At 32.5% G+C, this 10,989-nt stretch overlaps 1 pseudogene; it reads right to left on the bottom strand.

The window, feature by feature from the left end:
* Positions 1-2,404: 2,404 nt before the first annotated feature.
* On the bottom strand, positions 2,405-10,989 carry LOC143048893 (uncharacterized; annotated as a pseudogene).

Genomic DNA, 10,989 nt, shown 5'->3' with positions numbered 1-10,989 from the left:
CGTTCGAAAAACATATTAAGGTGTCTAAATTAAAAATAATAGAATTTGTTCATACTTTGCCAAAATGTAGTTTTTATTGATATATGTTCAAAAATATAATAAAAATTATAGGTCACTGTGTTTTTTCTTTAGCTACAGGTTGTGACAAAATGATACATTTTTGTATAGATAATACAGGAAAAAACATCATTATGTGTTGAGCAGCTAAACTCATGATAGAATTGTAAAGTAAAATACGAGAAGATAACTTTTATTAAATGCTTTGAGACCAAATGACCACTGTACGTTTTGTTTTCTAGCTAAAACACAAATTAGCTAAATTCCAGGTAGATTCCTTCAGAAAATGCACTATTTCAGAGTAACCTCCCCTTAAAATGCCATGTTATCTTTTTCTTTTCAATACAAATTCACATAAGTTTTCTGCATTCCTGCATCAAATTTTGCTAACTTGATTGAAAATCTTGACCTTAGGTTCTCTGCTTTTTACAATCCAAGATTGCGAAAGACACCCATACCACATTAAAAAATTAAAGTTTTATCTTTCTAAAAATTATGACCAGAGTGCTTTTAAAAGGTAAAACACATTTCAGAATCGATATCAACTATATACAAGTATAGTTTTAAAACAAATAACCGTAATTAACATGAAATAAGACAAATAAGTTTATGCTAGAATGCACCCTCAAGTTAATATCCTTCCAAGAATAAAACATGAATGCGTTTCCGCTTATTTTCTATGGGGTTATTACAATGAACTGGCTTCACAGTATCCTAAAGTTACTCCAACACGTTAGCAAGTCACGTTTCGCAATACATTTAGATGCGATATACATATAAAATAATTTTATACACAACATATAAATGTATTGTGAAATGTGACCTTCTGCGCTATAAAAATAGTAAAGAAATTGAAAAAGGCTAGAGACGTCAAAAACACTTTCAATGGTTTAATTATTGCAAAATTAGTTCTGTATTCGGATTTAAGCACACGGTTGATCAATAGTTGAAAAAACCTTCATAATTCAACATAGCATGTATTCGTCTTTCTTATACTGACGAACTTAAGATAAGTACAACAATTGTGTCGATTTTTCAGAACAAAGAGTGTCTATCCTTGTTTAGGACGTTTAAAATTTGAAATAAATGCCATCTTTTTTGAAATTCTCGATTCTCAACGAAAAAGAATATAAAAGTTTCTTTAATTAACATTTGTACTTAAACATCCACAATCAGAGAAAAACTAAGAGACTTATTGCACGTAACACATGCACTTGAAAGTAATAACAGATTAGAAAGTAATAATATCATGCTATTTAAGCCATATTGTCTACAGCAAATCCGACCTATTTCCCTGAAATTCATTTAACACTAGGGACATTTTGTTATACTTTTCCAAACTTTTGTTTTTTAAATCATTGGCATTACATGAAATAAGTGTCAAGAGTCGATTTCCATGTTGTCATGATGACATTGATAAACTAGTAAGGTCTAGTATATTTTTCATTTTCCATATTTTGTACATATATTTTATAGACTGTATCATATTGAATTGTTGTCTTTGTTTAGATATTCATCATATTGTTATATCATATTGAATGGTTGCCTTTTTTTTTAGATATTCATCATATTGTTATCTAATTTGTAGGACTCTGTTAAAAGATCATTTTTTTGTTTGTTTTATGTCAAGAAGACCACAAATTCAAAAACCCTCTTCATTCAACCATTTCTTTTAGGATGTTAACTTCTACTTTAAATAACCACTGGCTTTATAAAGTATTTTATGTGACGGGTGCCAAATGTGGAGCAGGATCTGCTTACCCTTCCGGAGCACCTAATATCACCCCTAGTTTTTTGTGGGGTTCTTGTTGCTTATTCTTTAGTTATCTATGTTGTGTCATGTGAACTATTGTTTGTCTGTTTGTCTATTTTTCATTTTTAGCCATGGCGTTGTCAGTTTATGTTCGATTTATGAGTTTGACTGTCCCTCTGGTATCTTTTGTCCCTCTTTTAGTGTGCATTAATCCTCAATTTTTAATACAAATTCATGGACATTTGAAATTTGACTAAAAATGGTCTACATATTTTCTCCTTCACTTAAAGTTTCATTTCTGCAAAATTGTTTGTTATGACATAAAAGGCATTATTTTTGTGCGGGAATGGGTACTTTTACACATGTCTGTAATTGAAATTGAGTGATTTGTTTTTCCGAGATCTTTAGAAGGATTTATGTTATCTTTTTGACTATTTCATTTATGTTTTTAATAACTTTTGGTGTTTTCACCTTTAAGATCCAAATTTTTACATATGTACGGGCTTTCGTCACTATTTCTCAAGTGCAAGAATCAAGTATATGTTCTCATACAATGTATATATGCAATATAAGCTTAGCATCGTCACAAATTTATTAATTAGCATTTTCCCCATGGAATTTCATGGAAGTCGCAGTAGAAACTGAGAAATATATTTTTATCACTTCTGGAAAATTCTTTCCCCTTTCCAGACTTATACAGTAGTCGCGTTACCTCTCCGACATCTTCACCGTACAGCTTAGGTTTTTCTTCAGTCAGATTTATCACCCCGGAACATGTTTTATACTGATTTGAATAAGATCCATATGAATGACAATATGGACGACATATCCGACCATGTGAGTCGTAAGCAGATATATAAGAAATGCTAGAATTAAGTTTCGGATTTTTAACAGCAACGAAGGCAACAGATTCAGATACAGGGAGTCTAGAATCAACTATTGTGTAATCTAAATACTTTCCATTGTATGACATACCGTCAACCTGAACATATACTTTGTCTGCCCCTGAACCGGACGTAAAACTATGAGAATATGCTGCTTGCTGCTTTTCATCTGTATAATTCATATATTTGTTATATGAATATACATCAACTCCATCTACAATATTTTTATTCCTTATCACTTTTGTGCCAAAGAGTAAGCCAGATGGACGTCGATGAACAATTTTAACTGGTATAAATACCAAACGCTTGATATCAGGCTCGCCATCCAGTAAAAAGGAGTTTTGCATAGAAGAATCCATGTTTGTTATGTGAGATTTTCGCTTTTTCTGATTTGATCGCATGGAATTTGTCGATCTTTTTGTTCGTCCAGTTTTCCTCACTATTTCTTCCTCAATTAAAGGTTCGTACACAAGCCAATCACCTGTTGATCTCCTTTTACGTGATGTTAAGTTCCTTGAGGAGTCATTAATTGTAGTTGAACATTTTTTTTTTATTCCTAGACTTTTTATATTTTTTACAAGCGATCTTAATTTTGTTATCCGTGCTCTGTTTGTAGCAGAATAAAGTCATCTGAACCAGTCTCCACATCTAAGATGGGTCAGGATCCCTAATAGACCTTGAGATGAGGAACTCAGATGACGTAATTAAAAAAAATATTAGTCCGCCATACAATTGTGGATGCTGTGATTTTAAAAATGGACATAAATGAACAATAAGAACTGTTTTATAGAGCTGGTGTGATGAGAAAAGAAAGATGTAGATTTGACCTGAAATAAATTATTAGAAAGGACAATTTTTTTATTGAATTTTATGATCAGAATTTTGGGATTATTTCATGAGGAGAGTGACATTTTTCACCATCTTCCGGGGTCCATCAATTTGCGAAAAAAGTAATCTCACTTGCCACCCCGAAAATTTAACCAGACATGTATAAATGTATCAGCTTCGATATGAGCCATCATACATGTTCAAGTAAACGATATGGACTGAGCAACGGAGGAAAACGTTACCATTACGACCTATGGAGAATTAATTGTAAATGTATACCCAAATTAGAAGCTTAATTCCAGAAGTTTTCAGGCTGATTTATGGATGATTTCACCTTGTACACCACCGAAAATGATGGTTAGTAGTTTTTTATTTATACCTAGTTATTATAAATGGTTTAAGATAAATATTATTGATAAAGATCAGCAAAAACTCAATGAAACTTTGCTTTTAAAATGCATTACTGGCACGGGGCTGAACACTTTTTTTAGGCACAATCATAACTTTGTTTACTTCCGAGAGATCCGAAAGGAATTTGTTTACTATATTGAAAAAGGCAAGAAACAACTTTTAAATATTATTTAATTGTAAGTAAACATGACACAACATAGTCTTTGTTATGTAATTATCACTTCGGTCTACAGGAATACCTGATAATCAAGGGAGATAACACACTTCATACGAGTAAAGTGAGATACATCATCGCATGTGCTTTTATCCAATGATTTGACCCCTGGTCAGTAGATATCATATGCAAAAAAACAGAAAAAAACATGTACATGTTTTAAGAAAATCATGAACTAATATTTTTTAATGCACTTGAGCAAAACAATAGATATTGTCATTTCTCAGTGAAAAAGGGGGAGGGTCAAACCTTTTTGAAAACAATATTTCTGCACCTATTCAACTATTAAGCTAGTTAGCTACTACCCATTGCTTCTAAAATAAAAGGTTTAAATGAAGGTGACTCAGCCACAAGGGAGAAGCATTTGTCTTTCTTTGTGATTAAACTTTCAAGAATTAGATTTTTCTCTCTCAATAGTACTTCTGTATTTAAATCAAATGATAACACAGCCTGAGTATTTTTTTTGTCTTATTTCAGTTCCAGACATATCATTACTTTTTAACCTGAGATGGCAAACTAGAGGTTTTAAAAAGTCCTGAATAACTGGTAAGCATTTTGCTTTATTAGGCAAGCTCTAAATTGTTTATTTATGGTATTTATGCAATTGAAATTACAGTCGGTATGTTAAAAATATGCAAATATGAAAACTGTTGCTATGGTCTTGGTATTAAATGAAAAGGCTTAGTTACAGATCGTTTCGACTCAATATTTCGAGTTAAATCTTGCGGCAACTGTTTCTCACGTAACACTGCAAACTATATTTAGCTCTATTTTGATCTGTCGTTATTTAATGACGCCATAATACATGTGATGTCACAATGTTTCCTTTAAAACCTCATGTGGATTTCTCACTAATAAAAGGTTTTCACTGAAATACATGTTAAAAACATTTTTTCTCAAATAGAATTATGTGAAAGGACAAGTTTTGAAAATTTGCACTGTATTGCACTCTAATTATATGATAAGGATGACTTTCCAAGTAGTTAAGAGTGCTTTCCACAGTTTTAAATACCAGATTTCCACTAGTAAGAATAATTATTTTGGTGTTGGTTTTTTTTATAAAATCTTCATTTTTGCATAATTTCTCTGTCAAAATGCACTTTAAGGCACAAGAAAATTTTATAGAATGCTTTAACAGGGTCTGTGTATTGTAATTAAAGGTTATAATCAGAAGTTTTGTCCTTGTTTTGACTAGTGAAGGTATTCTGGAAGAAATTAATTATACAAACACATTGTATTCAAAATAAATGAATATAGCGACGAAAGTGTCATTGCCGTATAGTGCTAAAACAACTTTATTTTTTTTTCAGAAATGGACAAAAATACACAGATTTATTCAGAATGTTATACCGATGAAGATCACATAAAAATATTTGGAAAAATCAGAAGTATGAATTTCAATATGGGTCAGGATCCCTAATAGACCTTGAGATGAGGAACTCAGATGACGTAATTAAAAAAAATATTAGTCCGCCATACAATTGTGGATGCTGTGATTTTAAAAATGGACATAAATGAACAATAAGAACTGTTTTATAGAGCTGGTGTGATGAGAAAAGAAAGATGTAGATTTGACCTGAAATAAATTATTAGAAAGGACAATTTTTTTATTGAATTTTATGATCAGAATTTTGGGATTATTTCATGAGGAGAGTGACATTTTTCACCATCTTCCGGGGTCCATCAATTTGCGAAAAAAGTAATCTCACTTGCCACCCCGAAAATTTAACCAGACATGTATAAATGTATCAGCTTCGATATGAGCCATCATACATGTTCAAGTAAACGATATGGACTGAGCAACGGAGGAAAACGTTACCATTACGGCCTATGGAGAATTAATTGTAAATGTATACCCAGATAGGGGTATCGGTTTCTACATTGACGACATAATGTTGGACTTGTTGCATAGCTACAGAAAAAAAAGTGATAAGTCTACAGCAATAAAATTCAATGGCGTAAATAACCCCTTACTTCTAGTGAGACATATGAGTCAAGTGACCGAGATGCGAATTAGGATTTGATGGTTAGTAAAACGCACCGCAAAAAAAAACGTGAGGAGCTTTTTCAGATGCTTAAAACATATTATGTGTTACATGACAAACAATTTACTGTTCATTGGTTGATGGGTGTTTGCTTTCCATCAAAAGGTGAAAAAATATAAAAGAAAGATTAAACTTGACAGTAGAAAATTAATTGACAACGTCTTGGCAATACAAATTTAAATAGGCCATAAAATAAACAGCATAATACAAAACACAAAATAGAAAACTGAGTAATACAATCCTAACAATAACCGGTGGTTAACTCAAATGCACCGGAAAGGTCAACAGAGACTGTTCTATGCAAGCCTGTTAGATTATTACTATTCGAAAATTTGAAAATTTGAATCATGTCTTTTGTAGAGAAATTTTCCAACCGATCCTCATTGACAATATTTAGATGTTTATCAAATCGTAAAACTATTTTTAGCTGTGGTACCTTTTTATCACGTTCATGAATGCGATTAAAGTGTTTTCCCGTCCGAGAACATAAATAATATGAACCATAACGTAAAGTTAAATGTAAATGCTACAGTATAGCTTGTGTTTGTTCTTCTTGAGAAGCCCCTGTATGCACGAATTCTGTCTATCATGAATAAAGTAACAAAAGGAATACTTTGAGTTCTGTTAGGAATGTTAACAAATTTGACCATGTTGTTATTTACATAACGTGTACGGTTTGTACCTTCCTCAAGCAGTATGATTGTATCTCCTTTGGTTTTTTTTTCTTGGTTAAAAAATAGTGAGGCAGTTGCTGAATGGAAGCTGCGTAACTACAAATGTTTTTGCAACAATAATTACGTTTATGTTAGTTTTTCTTTATATGTTTTAAAAATTCAAAGAGAAATTGATCAATTCCAAGGGTTGTTTTATTCAAAGAAAAATCAATTTTATTATAATAACACAACATGAACATGTTTCCTTGACCATCTGTTCTGTTACCATATATAACTTCTTTATCATAAGTAATTAGAAAACATAGAACCATATCATCACCTTTTCGATGGTTATTTCGAATATTTTTATTACAATTACAAATAATGATCAAGAAACTGAAGGAACATCAAAGCATGTTTTTCGACTCAAATTTAAAATTCACCGTTAGTTGACAGATGCATAAAAACAGATTAAAATTACTTATATGATTTGAAGATGATTTGAAAACAAGGCTGGTTCAACATTGAATGCATCATCATAGAAGTCTGCGTTTAGAATTGAGAACAAGAAACCTTATCAGTGATAACACACACTAAAGCAATGATATGTAACGATCGTCTCTTCATTCTTTCGTCCGTTCGTCCGTCCGTCAACGTTTTGTACTCATAAAGCTTGCTACAGAAGAGATCAGATTTCAATGGAAAAAGCACAGGATATTTAGTGTTTAATGATATTGATTTCAAACCAATTACTTGTCGATTCACACATTATTTTTTCGAAAGGCAAAACTTGGTTTTTGAGCTATTAGTTATCCATACGTTCTCCTAAAAAATGAAACTTTTTTCAAAATAGTTCTATCATAATGTTATTGTGAATCCCCATCCTAGTCTAAGGGATATTTTAAAAAGAAGAAAAAAAAATCAGTTTTACCCAGCAAACTATGGATTTACTATACAAATCGGATATTATTTTTTAAGCACAACCCCTTTTCTTTATTTGTTTCTATTTTTGAAATAACACACCTGTAATATTGATCTGTGTAATCATTGCTATACCCGTCAATATTCCTCTTCCCAGTTTCTAGGTTGTCCATAATTCGGTTTGGTGCCTGAGATGGCGGAGCATGTTGATCAAATGAATAGTCCGTCTCAGGATCTACAGTTTGTCTTTGTCGAAACTGCTCCCAAACATAGTCTATAAAGCAGTGATGCAGAAAGAATACTGGGTCTGATAGAGCTGTATTTACGCCAAGCATTGAACCACCTACCCAAACGTGCACACTGTAAAAGAAAGAACATGTTACAAAAAGTTACAATACAGAAAATTATGGTTTGGATTAGGGGGGATCATATTTCCTTATTCTTTGATTATTTTATCGAGCCTGCGATATTTGTCGCAGAAGCTCGACAGAGAGATAGTGATCCGGCGGCTACTCCGGCGGATACAGAGGCGGCAACGGCGTTGTCGTCATTAGACTTTTTAAAAGCTTGATATTTTTAGAAGGTGAAAGATGCCACATTCTTTGTATATAGATGCCTTATGTCACGAAGTTTTCGTCTGTTATATGAGCATTTTCCTTGAACTCATTTTCATTGTTCAGTTACCGCTAGAACATGTTAAGATTTTTTGTTTTTATTATACTATATTTAGTATATTATACCTTGCAATGTCCTGATGCACACTCAGTGAACAAGGTTAAGTTTTGGTGGTCAAGTACATATGACAGATACTATAAGCAACAGGTCTTCTATATTCAATTTTGCGCCTGTCCCAAGTCAGGAGCCTCTGGCCTTTGTTAGTCTTGTATGATTTTAAAATTTTAGTTTCTTGTGTATAATTCGGAGTTTAGTATGACGTCCATTATCACTGTACTATTATGCATATTTTAGGGGCCAGCTGAAGGACACCTACGGGTGCGGGAATTCTCGCTACATTGAAGACCCATTGGTTGCCTTCGGCTGTTGTTTGCTCTATGGTCGGGTGGTTGTCGCTTTGACATATTCACCATTTCCTTTCTCAATTTTATTGAAACATGGGATGATTTTAATGAGTACATGTTCAACTGACAAATGTCATCTGACCTTGATCTCAATTTCATGGTTCAGTGGTTAAGTAAAGATTCTGAGTTGTGGGCTATTTTTTTTTATAATACTATACAATTGGTCAACCATATTTGATGTATAGAAATATTTATGATGTACATGTCAGTCTAGCAAGTTTTTTTTTTACCTTGATCTCATTTTCACGGTTCATTACTCAGTGTTCAGTTTTTGTGATGTAATCTCTTATATTTAAACTATAAGCAATAGTTCAACTATATTAGGTGTATATGTCTGTCTGGCTGGTATCACTCACCTTGACCTCATTTTTATTCTTAATGTTAAATGTTAAGTTTTCATGGTTAAGTGTGTTTCTTAGATACTATCAGCAGATGGTCAACCATGTTTAATGCATAAATTGATTGTAAGGTGTATATGTCTGTCTGGCATGGTTCATCTGACCTTGACCTCATTTTCATTGTTCATTGGTCAGTGTTTAGATTTCTTGGTTTAAGTCTATTTCTCAGAAGCTATGAGCAATTGGCCTAGGTGAACTATATTTGGTGTATTGAATGATTGTAAGGAATACATGCATACATGTATTTCTTGTTTTGCTACCAAACCTTGGCTTCTTTTTCTTGGATCATGTAAAGTTTATGTGATATGAGTAGTAAAGATTGATATTTAGGAAGCAATTAAATTTGGATTTAGTTTGAAATAGTTATCAAAGGTACCAGGACTATAATTTAATACGCCAGATGCGCGTTTCGTCTACATAAGACTCATCAGTGACGCACAGATCAAAATAGTTAAAAAGCCATACAAGTACAAAGTTGAAGAGCATTGAGGACCCAAAATTCCAAAAATGTTGTGCCAAAAACGGCTAAGGTAATCTATTCCTGGGATAAGAAAATCCTTAGTTTTTCAAAAATTCAATGTTTTGTAACAGGAAATTTATAAAAAAAAAACCCATATAATTGATATACATGTCAACACTTAAGTGTATAAGATACATGGTTTAGCGTCAACAAAACACAAATTTAACTTCAGCCAAACTTCTAGAGATCAAAACACTATCTTTAGCAATAGATTTACACTCGTATCGTTCGAGGAGAAATTGAGATTTGTCACATCATTATCAATTAATTAAGACAATCATCAACTAAATACCAACTAAATTGAAATCATTTTGCTCACTCAAAACTATTTGAAATACAATAAAATAGTATAAAAAAAAATAAAAATCAACTATGATAATCACTCTTCCATTTGAGTACAAATTAGGATACCTTTACACAATTTTCATCGCGGTACAATATCCCATTGAAAAGACGATAAAATTTATTCTGGGGTTTCATGTGTGAGTAGGGGACTGGTGTATTGTCAACTGGGACCCGTTACAGATATGATAAAAAATCGAGATATATGTAAACACCAATTCAACGTTTCTATAAATCGAAAAACAGATCGAAAAAATGACAAAAACAACATATCATAATGTTCTCAAGTAATGATATATTCGACCATAGAAAAGCAAAAAATGAGTCGTTAATAAACACAATACAAATTGAAGTTGACTCACTATTTTCATTGCTTTTCAGGGGTGTCACCAACACGAACTGTCAAAATGTTTCAGAAGTTTTCTTGGTATTAAGGTCATTAAGGTATTTAGTGGGGCGGCTTAGGACCGAAATTTGACAAAATCATGCAAATGGTGATATAAGCAAGGGATTTGGCATAGACGTTCATTAGGGAGTACTTTATCATATAAGAGGGGTAGCCAACATGTTTTTTTATTTTTTTAACGGCGGCCATATTGAATTCAAAATTGAAATCATTTTGCTCACTCATGGAGATTGACAAACTGTCCTAACCATTTCAAACTTTTCTTTGGTTGACGACTGAACAACAGACACTGATTTTTCTTGATAGGCTCATAGATGCTTGCCGTGTTCTGCATTCTGTTTCTGAAGTCAGCATACTGATTGCATCCAATTTGTTTAATTTGTGACAATTTCCCTGTGCCTGCTTGTACAATATCTTTACTGTCAATCTTGTAGATATCTTCAGAATCCTCAAGAAATGGATTTACATAATCATTCAT

The sequence above is a fragment of the Mytilus galloprovincialis genome, chromosome 10, assembly GCF_965363235.1.
Source record: "Mytilus galloprovincialis chromosome 10, xbMytGall1.hap1.1, whole genome shotgun sequence".
Taxonomy (NCBI): Eukaryota; Metazoa; Mollusca; class Bivalvia; order Mytilida; family Mytilidae; genus Mytilus; species Mytilus galloprovincialis.
This window is presented reverse-complemented; position numbering and strand designations above follow the sequence as displayed.